Below are 13,008 nucleotides of genomic sequence, written 5' to 3'. Positions count from 1 at the left end.
CTTCGAGTTTTTGTCTTCTAGTTAATCTTCATTTTAGTACATATATGGAATCTCTGATGAAATAAATAATTGAATCTTCGTATATCCTGAACTCCTTGAACTGATACACAATTTGTTTGACACTAAGGCTTGATCGTATGAAATGAACTTCTTCTGGTGGCTTGTAGCTGATATCTTAAAATTCTTCTGACATTCAGATTCTTGTATCCACCTTACTTTCTTGATCTGGTTCCCGGTAAACTATCTACTATCTACTATCATATCTTATCGGAAACTAATCTTGGTTGAGTTACAAGTTGACTAGGTATCTGACACAAGTTGAGTTATCACTGGTTATACAAACAGGCTTAGACACACACCTTTCAATAAGGCCTTTCAATCCTCTTGTTTAGTGTGAAGCCTACCTTCTGTGAAGATGTGGAAATTGTCACATCAACAAACAGATCTAGATACTAAGTATCTATCCCAACATGATCCACATGCGAATAATCTCTGCCATTTTACCTTGCATTCGAGTTTTCTCGGCTCTTTTGTGCTCTTTCTTATGTGTCATCTTTATTTCATCATAGTACAAGGTTAACCGATTTTTCAGTTGTTGTGGATTTCTTTGTTGTTGGCCATGAGTCTTCTTGTTTCTTTCTATCCATGAGCCCCATGCTGTGACAATCATCCTAGCAAAATTTTCCTTGTCTAGTAGTTCAGAAGCGTATAACAACACCCTTTTAAAAGAGAAATGAACCAAAACACGGCGTGTGCATTAGAACCTTCTCTGAAACCACATATCGGACAATTTCTATGAGAAGATACATTTCTACAGTATAAACCCTTTCATGAGGGTAGTATCTCATGATATCCGCTGCTCAAGAATAATAGAATCTTTCTAGAGATTTTAATTGCCCAAAATGCTTTCTACCATTTTGAAATTAAATCAGATGAGGATGAGTCGCCTGATTGATTATTTGAAATCTCCATCCTATACCCAGGTTTGACCGAGTAATTGCCATTCTTTTTATAGTGCCATAACCATGAATCAGGATGATCGAAAAGTCTTAGCAGGATTGAAAGTAGGGGTGAGCATTTGGTCGGTTTGGTCCAAAACCGGACCGAACCGAATAGACCGAGAACCGAAATTTGATTTTTTCCCGGACCGAACCAGACCGAAATTCTATAATGGACCGAACTGAACCAAATAATTCGGTTCGGTCCGTACCAAAAGAACCGAAATTATTTTTTAAAATTAAAATTTATATTATAAATAAAACTAAAATTCATGATTTATTTTAAAATTTTATATTAATTAATCACCACCAATTCAGTAAAGACAAATATAATTAAACTTACAAATTAGATATTATATTTATAACATATAAGATATATAATATATAAATATTAATTAACTTTATATATAGTTTGGATTATTCGGTCTATTCGGTTCGGACCGAAATATTTTTTACAAACCAAACCGAATCGAATTTCATTTCGGTCTATTCGGTCCAGACCGAATAGACCAAATTTTTCATAAAATTAGGACCGAACCGAACTGAATTTGCACAGTTCGGTTCGGGTTTTCGGTTCCGGTTCAGTGTTCCTCACCCCTAATTGATATAATAAGCTAGGAATCTGGATTTAAAAAATATTGTTGAATAAGTTCACCATTCAACATCCCTGGTTGTTGGATAAGGTCAATAACTTTCAAATTTTCATTCAATCCTTTGGTTATGGGTAAAAAGGATGATGGTCGTGGTATCCATGGATCTTTAAACACCATATTACTTTTTCCGTTTCCTACGTGCCTTCTTAACCTTCCTTTGGTAATCTTTTTCCCCTAACAAATACTTCTACATATTAGAGATTGACACATTCCTTTTGTTGACTCCACGAAACTTCAGTTTGTCTAATACCTTGCTTGTAAGATTCGTGAGAGGAGAGACGTTGGATTAACAAAAACTCTCCATGCTTGTTTCGCTAGTAAAGCTTGGTTGTATTGCACAAAATTTCTGAAACCCAATCCTCCGTCACTCTTTGGAATACTTATTTTTCTCCATGCTTTCCGATGAATTTTATGTTTTAAATGAAAAGATCCCCACCAATAACGAGCTAACAAACTTTCAATTTGATGACATAAGCCTTCAGGGATTTTAAAGCAAGACATCAGGTATGTCGGCATAATTGGGATAATAGTTTTCAAAAGAACTTCTTTTCCTCCTTGTTAGAAAGAGTCATCTTTCCATGTAAGAAGTGTCATCCATACCTTATCCATTATTGATTTGAATAGTATTTTTTTATTTTTACCTCCCACCATTGGTAAACCGAAGTAATTTTCAATAGCATTTGTCATTTGCTTTTTTAGGCAGCCAGTAAACTCCAATATTATGTTTTCCTCAGTGTTCAGGGAGAAGAATAATATTGATTTATTGAAATTAATCATCCGCATACAAGCCAGTCAGTAATAAATTTATTTTTAACTAAATGAAGCTAGTTACTAAAAGACTATAATTAACTCAATTATAAGTTTTACCTGTTCCGAGCATTCAGATTAGAGAGAGAAATTTTTCTGGATATCTTGAAGAGATCTTACTGAAGCCTTGATAAAAAAGTAAACTATCTTGTTATAGACGGGGCATTTCTTGAGACTTTCAGCCTTATCTCAATAGAGCTTAGAAGCCTTCATCACAAATAAGGAATATATAAGGTGAGTGTAGGTCTCCTTGACGAAGTCCTCTTGAAGGGATTACTTCATTATAGATTTTTCGATTAATCTGGAACGAGTATCGAACTGAAGTGATGCATCTCATCAATTTCTTACCCACTTTTGTGTGAAGCCTAACCTTATAAGCATTTTTTCAATAAAGATCCACTCCACCCTATCATAAGCTTTACCCATATCCAGCTTCATTGCGGCATAACATCTCTTACCATCCTTCATTGATCTGTTATTTGTCTACCATGTACAAAAGCACTTTGTGTCTCATGTACAATCATTGGCAAAATAGGTTCTAGTCTGTTGATTATTACCTTAGACATTACTTTATAAAGCGCATAACACAAACTAATTCAATGTAAATCACATAATGTCTTTGGAGCTTTCACCTTGGGATAAGTATGACGAGAGTAGAATTTATCGTACCAATATCAGCCTGTTTATTTAGACAATCTATAAAAGCTTTTGATATAAATGGACCTACAATATCCCAGCGTTGTTGGTAAAAAATTTCATTCATTCCTTCCGGCCCCGGACTCTTATCGGGAGACATGGAGAAAACCGCTTCTTAATTTCTTCTACTATGAATCATCTTTCCAAAGATCTGCTCATTTATTCAGTCACTAGTAGCTGAACTGCTACCAACAACTGTTCTATTTTCTCCGCCGGTGGTTGTGACGATGCAAATAGATTATCATAAAAACTTTAAATTATTTCATTGAGATCCTCCTCATTTGTGCACCATTTACCATTTTCATTTAACAATACTGCGTTTGAAATAGTTAAAAATGTTATTTTATACTGCTTTATCTTATTTAAATGAATATAACCACAAGTATTCCTTCTATACTATATTGTTTAAGATTTTAAACAATCTTAAACAAAATAACATTCAGATAGTCTTATCAACACTGTCTTGTCTGTTTCAAAAATTAATTACAGATATTATTTCTACATTTACTATTTGTTGCTGGTTGTTTTCTTTTTAATGTAAATTTTCATATCTTGCTATTTTATATCCCTCCTAATGATAAAATTGGCAGTGCAATCACAAAATACTGGAACAAACAAACTGACATTTTTCACTTAATCATTAACGAATACTAAGTTTACAAACAATTTATCAAGGCGTTTTCTTATTACCAAGGTCTGTTCACTTGTCTTGATGTCTAACTTGAACTCTCCTTTTTAAAATTAGTTGAAATATTTCATGTGATGGAGAAGTTGATTAACCGATTCTTACTATGGACCAGTAAAGTTTTAGTATTTCTTTGATGCATTTTTGTTTATTTGATGTGATGTGTCCTCATGTGTACTAAAGGTTAAAAAACCCACTTGCTCTCTTATAATTCCTGTTGGCGAGTATATATTTATTCCTTATACTTGGTAAAATCCAATACCTCAACCAATAAACTTAAAACTTGGGAGTATGAACCTTTAAATAGCCCGATGAACCAGCTCACTTTAGAAAATTGCCTGATACTCATTCCCTCATTGTCCTAGACTACTTCCGTTATTTATTATTTTCTTATAAGGTCAGCAAAGAGCTCTTAATTTAGAATTTAGTTCTACTTATTAGCTTTTGAAACGTATATTATAACCTTGAATCTTTTACTACTTTAATAGTTTTCTTTATTTCGTAAAACACCTAGTATCCATTATTTATCAGCTAATCATCTTTTTGGTGCTATATCGTCCTTGTTACAACCCTATCTTCGGCACCCGGGTTTTATTTCTTACAAACGTGTAACAATGTAAAGATTACTTGTACTTCAAATTATTTGTCAATAAACTCAACGCTGTTTTTAGTTCGCATAGCTAAATATATCTTTTCGTGGCTTTAGTTATGAGCCAAATTGGTTTACCGAACCTCATGTGCCCTGCCAGAATCTTAATTGCTATGAATCTTATAAGTAGCTTCCTGCAAGTGTCTACTTCATTTTGCATAAAATCCTTTATCAAAGAAACACTCAATTTCTAATTTCTTACTGCAAAGTAAGTACCCTTGCTAAGAAATATATAACTTACTAGCTTATCTCATCATCTTACTTTGATTGTATTAGTTTTGTTTCTTCTTTTGGCCTTTTGGTGTAAGAATTTTTTATTCTGGTCCCCTTCCTTTAGTCATAAGATTCTCGAACTTTGCTTTCAAAAGATTTCCTCCTTGTGCAGCAAATCAGTTAATTTATTCTCCATGTTCTTTGGTTCCCCGCTTCATTTGATCCGGTCCTGTGAATTATGAAGTCTAGTAATGTGTTAATGAGTTTCTTTAATATCTTTGGCAAGAGAACCAAATTTGGACTGATTCCAAGATGCCAGATTAGTGGAGCATATTTCGATATTACTAATTATTGATAGTAGTGCTAACTGATTTGTGGATTTCAATTTGATGTTATGATTTTACTATATTTGAATTCTCCTATCAACATGTTTTCGAACCTGAATATGGACCTTATGAGCAGTACGTCCTAGGGTATCTTGTAAATAAAGATAGAGGGCTCTATGATCTGAACGAAAGAAATCAAGGTGGGTTAGGGAGTTGTTTGAGAAATAATCTATCCATGCCTCATTCGCCATTGCCCAGTCTAGTCTTTGTTTGATGGTGCCTTCTGTATTTTTGAACCATGTGTATCTATTGCCTCGAGAATCTAATGGGTTTAACTGACAAACTTCCATTGTAATGTGAAAATCTTCGATTTGTGAATCATTTCTCAGTGCACCCCCTTCTTTATCTTTTTGGCTTAATATTTCATTGAAGTCTCCCATTACCGAACATAGTCCATTGAACACAATCCTTAAATTAGAGCATCTCCAATAGACTCTTAGAATCACTCTTAATTATAATATAAATTATTAGCTCTTAGCAATTTAGTGTACATGTACTTCAACAATGTTCTTTATATCCACTCTTTATCTATTTTTATATTATTAAAAATACATTAAACTCATAAAAAGACAAAAGAAAGTGGAAAGAAAGAGAGTAAGTGGAACAAACTTATAATAAAATATTAAGTTAAGAGCTATCTAGGGGCTCCTACAATTGAGGAGAGAGAAGAGACTCTTAAGCTTTTAAAGAGTCTCTAAGAGTCTCTTGGAGCTCAAAATTTGACATGGCTCTTTATTTTTTAATTTAAGAGCTCAAATAAAGAGCTTATTGGAGATGCTCTTATGTTGTAAATTCCCATGTATAGTGTCTGTTCAAAATGTTTGGTTCTCCGTAAAAGCCACAAAAATGCCAGGACCTTGGTTGGTTTTCCCAACTTAAGAAGCAACTAAAATTATTTGTCAATGATGTCAAATAAGAAAATTCCACCATTTCTTTCCACAGAATCATGCTTCCTCCCCCAAGTCCAACTCTTGGGATCTCAAAGCCTTAATTCGAAACCAAGTTTATTACACAACATACTGACTTTATTTTCTACCAACTTTGTTTCCATAAAAAACAATACATCAGTCTTATAATATCTTGTAGGTAACCTTGTTTCTTATAGCTTCTTCTCTATTAAGTACTCGAGCATTTCGGCTTACAATGATCATGCTTAACTTATTCCTTGTATCAGGTTTGTACTGACATCCTGTGTTATCCTATATCAAAATTAGTTTTTATTTTACCTTTTCTTAACCAAAAGTCTCTTTTCGATTGATTCTTATTTATCAACATCTTCAGTTGCGTAATTATTAATACCTTATTGTATAATTGCTCATTTTCATATTTGATTACCGATCGATATTTACTCTATAATTGATGTTCAAAATCACTACTCTTTTAAGCCCCTGGAATATATTTTGGTTAGCAGTCTATGCAATAACCTAGGTAGAGGGAACCTTAATTTTTGAAATTTCTTTCTTTAGCCCCCAGATTTTTTCTTTTCCTGATTCAATTCCATTATGCTCTGTTATTTAGGCAAGTTCTAAAATTTAGTTGATTTTATTAGCTATGTATATTTAAAAAAAGTCTCGATAGTGTTATCACTAACTTTCTCTAATATTTGTACCATATAGTTCACTTAAGATCGAAACTTTTTTAATTTTTGATAAGAATTTTGATTTTAAAACAATCTACTTCTAATTTTGATGCTAAAACAATCTACCTCTGAGTTCTATGTGGTATTTAATTTGGGTCCTCACTTCTGTTGTTTAGAAGAAAACTTCTTTAATTCAGTTTAATTTTTATTTATGTTATCAAGTGAGTAAACTATCCCATGAATTACTCTTGTACTTCCTTTCCTTATATGTTTTCAAAATCTAGATTATATATTTGCTATCCTTCATATTGTATTTTCCAAGAGTTAATTAAATTAAACTCATTGTAATCCTCACTAAAGCTTTTCCTAAGTCTATTATTATTTGTTTCCCTTGTCATTTACCTACTACAATAAGGAAGGAAGCTATTCGAGTTATTTTATTTTCCTAGCACATGATTATTATATCAATATCAAAACCCAAATTTGTAACAGTTAGAGCTTATTACTTTTGTTGTAACTTCATAATATTCCCCTTGCCAGACCCCCACTTGCGCTTAGTAACGAAAGAAATTTTGGCAGATTATACATTTAGAACTCCCTCAAAATGCGCAATAAAACAGTCTTTATTATTTCAAATCAACCGAACATATAAATAATTAAAACACAACTTTTTGAGAAATATATTACATGCTAACATTATTTATAAGTACTAAGCTGCAAATAAGACTTCCATTTAATTCCTCCTCATTTATTTGATCTTGTTCATTAAGCTTCATTTGCAATTTTTTATATGTCTTTCTCGACAACTTTGTTCTGGACATTATTTGTTCCTTTTTTTATTAAGAATCATTCCTCTAGTTTCCATTGCTGGTTTTTGACTACTCTGAGAGATTCTGCTTGCACCTTTTGTCTCACCTCGTTTTTGTATATTTAATACAATTCCCCCGTTATCATGTGTATTCCTCAATTTTATCCGCTTTAATGATGTATCCGAATTTCGAACAGTGAAGCATGTTCTTGATGCTTTTATTGCTCTCTGAGCTAGTTGCTTATAGTTTGACTTTTGGTCTGTTGTCGCAGCAACAACTTTTGCATGATTTAAACCAGCTGTTTTCACAGAATCATTATATTGGAATGCTAGTGTGTGACCAAATTCTAATTCCTATGCTAAAGCCGCGCAATCCTTCTAAATATGATCAAGTTTTCCACAAAAGTAGCAAAACTTGAGAAGTCTTTCATATTGGTAAAATATCCATATATTCTCCTTTTGATTTTTCAAGTACAGGAGCTTTCCCCTTAGCAGCGGCTTGGATGAGTCCAGATTGACTCTGAGTCGCATGAAACTACGATGGTAGTTTGAATCAAACTCTACAAACTCACCCATAGAGCTAGCTATCTACTTTCCCAATATTTCCCCATATGGTTCTGCAAGTAGACCAGGGGGATCCCATTAACATGTACCCAAAAAGGAATCCTTTTAAATTGTTTAGTAGTAATCTGAACCATGACACTGGCCTCCAGGAGTATTAGATAACTACTTGAAAAAAGCCATGGCTACCCCCTCATAATTCAATTCTTCATTGCTTCTGACTCGAAAGTTAGGATGATGATACCTTCAGCATAATCTTCAATTTTCACTCCTACTTTGTTCTGCCATAATGATTCAAACAGATTCTTTAACCCAATTATGTCTACATATTTGCTGTTAAGCATTCTTCCGTAGATTGCCTATGAGATGTCTTCTACTCGAGATTCAAGTACAAGGAATGGGTTTGACATGACTTCTAGTTTATTGGAATTGAGTTAAAGATTTTCAGTTGAGTCTTTTGGAGAGGACAATTCTGCATTTTCCATTATAGGCTTGATAAGATATTTTGATACTATGGACGAGTGAGTAGTGCACTATAGATGGGTCATTTAATATACATTCTTACCAACAATTACTCCATAAAAACGGCTTTAAAATCATATAACTAAACCTTCCTATAATTTTCTTATCATTACTTTCTTTTTACTAATACAGGTTAGTACATATTGAAAAAGATTTTTTTAGTCCTATCTTGCCTATGTATTCTTATTCCACTGTTTCTTTTGTTTTGATTTATATCAAATTGAGAGTCACTTATCCTTGTTTTAGTTGCGTTAGTATAAATATTAGATAGCTTGTTAGACTGATTAGTTTGTTGTACAATCAAAGCGTTAATTTTAGGAAATTCATTACCGTATATACTCTATTCTATACCGCATCTTTGACTATGACCCGTTATAATTCCAATAAAAAACCATTACCATTATTTTACTAAGGACTTTTTATATATATTTTTATTCCATTAATAATTTCCCAAAATGAGATTTGAAAATAATTTCTCTAGCTGACTTGTGGTGTTAATTACCCATTACAGTATAATAAATAGCTTATAAATCTATAATAAAGATTCTTAAGATTCAAACCTTTCCTATTCTAGAGTTTCTTGGGCTTCCATATGGAAACTTATAGTCAGGTTATTCTTACCTATATGGCTCTGTCAATATCATATTAGGATAATATATTTGTTTCTGTATAGGTTAATCTTTAGTTACATCCATTTCCTTATGTCTTCTTCCTTTAAGTCTGAAACCAGATCTTTGATCATGGCTATTTTGTGATTTCTATAATGTCATTAGAATGGGTCTTTAATATAGCTCTCATTATACAAATTATAAAATTCTATCTCATTATCGATTCATGCTTGTCTCATCCAAAAACCTCTTTTTAATTTCCTAATACCGTTATTATTATTGAATATTATTGGTAGCCAAAACAACTCTCACAACTTCATGAAATATCCCCAAATTTTTTTGTATTGAGTAAAGTGAGTATTTTACTGATTTGACTTGATTTTTGGGACTTGTAAGATATAAAATTGTATACTAAACCTTTTCTTTATTAAACTATATCTCTCAATTCAGAGTTTTAAGATTTCTGAAAACACCAATGTCCACCGACATTACAAAAATATGGTATACACCATCCCCTAAATATGAGTCAAAATAACCTCTTCAAGGTACCTCACTGCCATCTTCAATGGCCCCTAAAGAATTTTACTAATTCCTGGTACAAAACTTATGCAAGATTGATTACTTATTTCACACTAAAATGGTTAAATATCCGAATGCAAACTATAAACATCATCAATCACTTTACACCAGTTTACTCTAATTTCGAGTAAGGATGATGAAGGAAACCTGACAAGCAGCAACCTAGATATTCTTTATAAAATCACATAGCAAACATCACAGTCTAAATTTAAATAATTGAAACAGTCGTCGAGGCACACCATCAAACAAGTATAATAGCTCAACCTTGGAACAAATTAAGAGACTAGAAATTTTTCATCTAATAAAAATACTTAATCCATCACTCATGTTTGAGTGGCTCTCCCCCCTCCTTATCAACACTCTGGTAAATAAACTAACAAACAAAACTACAAAACAAGGCACTGCTCACCAATCACAAAAGCGCTAAAACAAAACACCATCTGTGATAGTTGTATCAAGATCGAATTTGTACAACAAATCATATGTATAGAAAAGGGGTGAGTTATAGCTAATCTTATGCAATTTAAACAAGATGATTTTCGAATAAGCATAATCAAACCTCTAAAATAGAATTGTACAAGGATAAATTATCTAATTAAGATTTTGTACATACCTGCACAAAAATTAGGGATTTTATACATACTCTGCCCTCTCTTACATTTTTATTCACACTAAATTTCTTCATTTATATGATCAATAGAGGTAATGAATTGTATTTATCAAGAAATTTTGAAAACATGAATTGTCATGATTCTAACTAGCACGAAGATGAAGATTGATAAGGGTGAAATTGTGATTTTTAGTGATCTCTAGCAAAAAAGGCTTTGTTCATATTTTCTTATTACATGTGGTTGACAACATTACTTGCAGACTTTTATCAATATACTTTAGCTTCATCGGTTTATATTAATCCAAATTTAAGTGTCTATGATTTGTTTATTCATTAACATGACTTATATAATTTATGGAGACAAATAAATAATATATGACTCATTTATCCGATTGAGGTTTGATCATGAAAATTATGTATTGCTAAACTATATAATAATAAAATGTACTTGTCCATATACCCATCATCATACTATCATTAAACATAGATATATTCTTTCAGATTTATTTGTTAAGTTGAACGCATAGTTTTAAAATTTTATTACTCTTTCCATCCTTTTTTTTTAACGTTGGAACCCGCAGCCGCTACTGTTCGGGTGCGCACTGGATAAACCCACGAGCTCACGCAATAGCCTGCAAACTACGTGAACCAATGTAAACCGCACCTAAGCGCGACAGGCTCTGATCCAAGAGGCATAATCACAAATTTTGCTCTATTCGGCAGTCGAACCTGTGACCAAGAGGATACTTGTCCCCTCTTTAATCAGCTGAACCAACCCTTGCGGGCGTTTTCATCCTTTTTTTAGCTGTCCACTTTTGACTTTCAATGGTCAAATTGACAATTTTTTGATAAAATATTATGGACGATTCTTTAATTATTCTAAGAAACCAAATATTGCATTGTTTGTACTTTACAATGATATAGTTTTTTAAATATTTTTTCAACTATGCAATATATACAAAGTTTAGTCAAACTATGGTCAATTTGACTGTTCAAAGTCAAAAGTGGACAACTAAAAAGAAACGGAGGGAATAATATGATGTTCAATTTGAAGTATAATATTTAGTTTGGCGTATAACATTTATAGTTTGACGTATATTTTCACGTTAATGTTATTGATATAATAAACTTAAGTATTACAAAAATATATCTAACATAAGTTTTTCATCCCATTTGAAAGTTTAAAATTTGAAGTATTTGAAAATTAAAATTTTATTATTTATTAAAATTATTTGTCAAATAACAACAAAATAAATAAATAAATAAATAATTGATGCCCGTGCGCTGGCCAAAAATACCAGTATATTGATAAATTTTGGTATAAATCAAATTGAAATACATGAAAATGAACCAAAAGGAGATGCAAAAGAAACAATTTCAATGACATTCAAATTCATAAACGGTTGATTAAGTATATGAAATCACAAAAAGAACACACATGCAGGTGATTAAAAAGGGGTCAAGTCACGTGGATGTGGACATAGAAGCAAGACATGAGAGATTAGAATAAAAAATGAAGAAATTAGAGGGTGTGATTAGATAGAGAGACCAATTCAAGGAGACAAAGCACAAGGGGTGCAATGTACAAATGTATAAGCGTGTGTATGTAAGTATAGGCGGATGCGGGAGATTTCCTGTCTTCACATGTTGAACTTTCTTTCCTAGCAACTACCTTCCCCACCTTCTTTCTCACTGTCTAAACACGTGCACCACCCTCTCTTTCTCTCTCTCTTTCCTAGTTTCACTTTTCCATTTTTACCCTTTTTCTTTCTGTTCCTAATTTCTTAGAGCAACTTCAATACAATGTTATACTTGGTTCTATTGCTATATTATAGCATAAAAATAAAAAAACTCAACTCCAAAGGGGTGCTATATTTGGATGCATCCATGCATAGATGTAGGGGTGATCAGAAAACCGCCCAAACCGCATAAACCGCCCGCACCGCACCAAACCGCACCACAAAATGCGGTTTTTAATTTTCGTGGTGCGGTTGCGGTTTGAATTTTTCACAAACCGCGCGGTGCGGTGCGGGTTGCGGTTTGACATATTAGTAGTGCGGTTCAAACCGCACCGCACCGCGATATTATAATATATATATATATATTAGTGATTGTCAAATAAAATTATATTATATACATATATATATTCTATAATTATGTTATATATATTTATCAAATCTTTTCAAATAATAGTTAACTATTATTTTATCAATCTCGCATTACTATTATACCAAATTTGATGAAATGATTATATTATTATAATATGTCTCTTTGTAGTTAGTACTCATATTTATTATCATATTTACATTTTTGTTTGTATTTTTTAGTAGTTGTTGTAGTTTTGAAATGATAAATATCATATAAATTCATTACAAGAAAAGATTTTAATTATTATATATTTTAATTTTATTTCGAACTTCAACTGAATATATTTATTTTTAAGCATACAAACCGCACAAACCGCACCGCACCACACCGCATTTTTGTGGTGCGGTTTACGTGGTTTTTATACTAGCGTGGTGCGGTTGCGGTTTGAGTTTTCAACCAAACCGCATGCGCGGTTTGGTTCGCGGTTTTAGCGAAAAACCGCACCGCCCGCACCGCGATCACCCCTACATAGATGCATCCTTGGTTCTATATTTGAAACCAAGGAT

The sequence above is a fragment of the Daucus carota genome, chromosome 2 (genome assembly GCF_001625215.2).
Source record: "Daucus carota subsp. sativus chromosome 2, DH1 v3.0, whole genome shotgun sequence".
Classification (NCBI taxonomy): domain Eukaryota; kingdom Viridiplantae; phylum Streptophyta; class Magnoliopsida; order Apiales; family Apiaceae; genus Daucus; species Daucus carota.
This window is presented reverse-complemented; position numbering follows the sequence as displayed.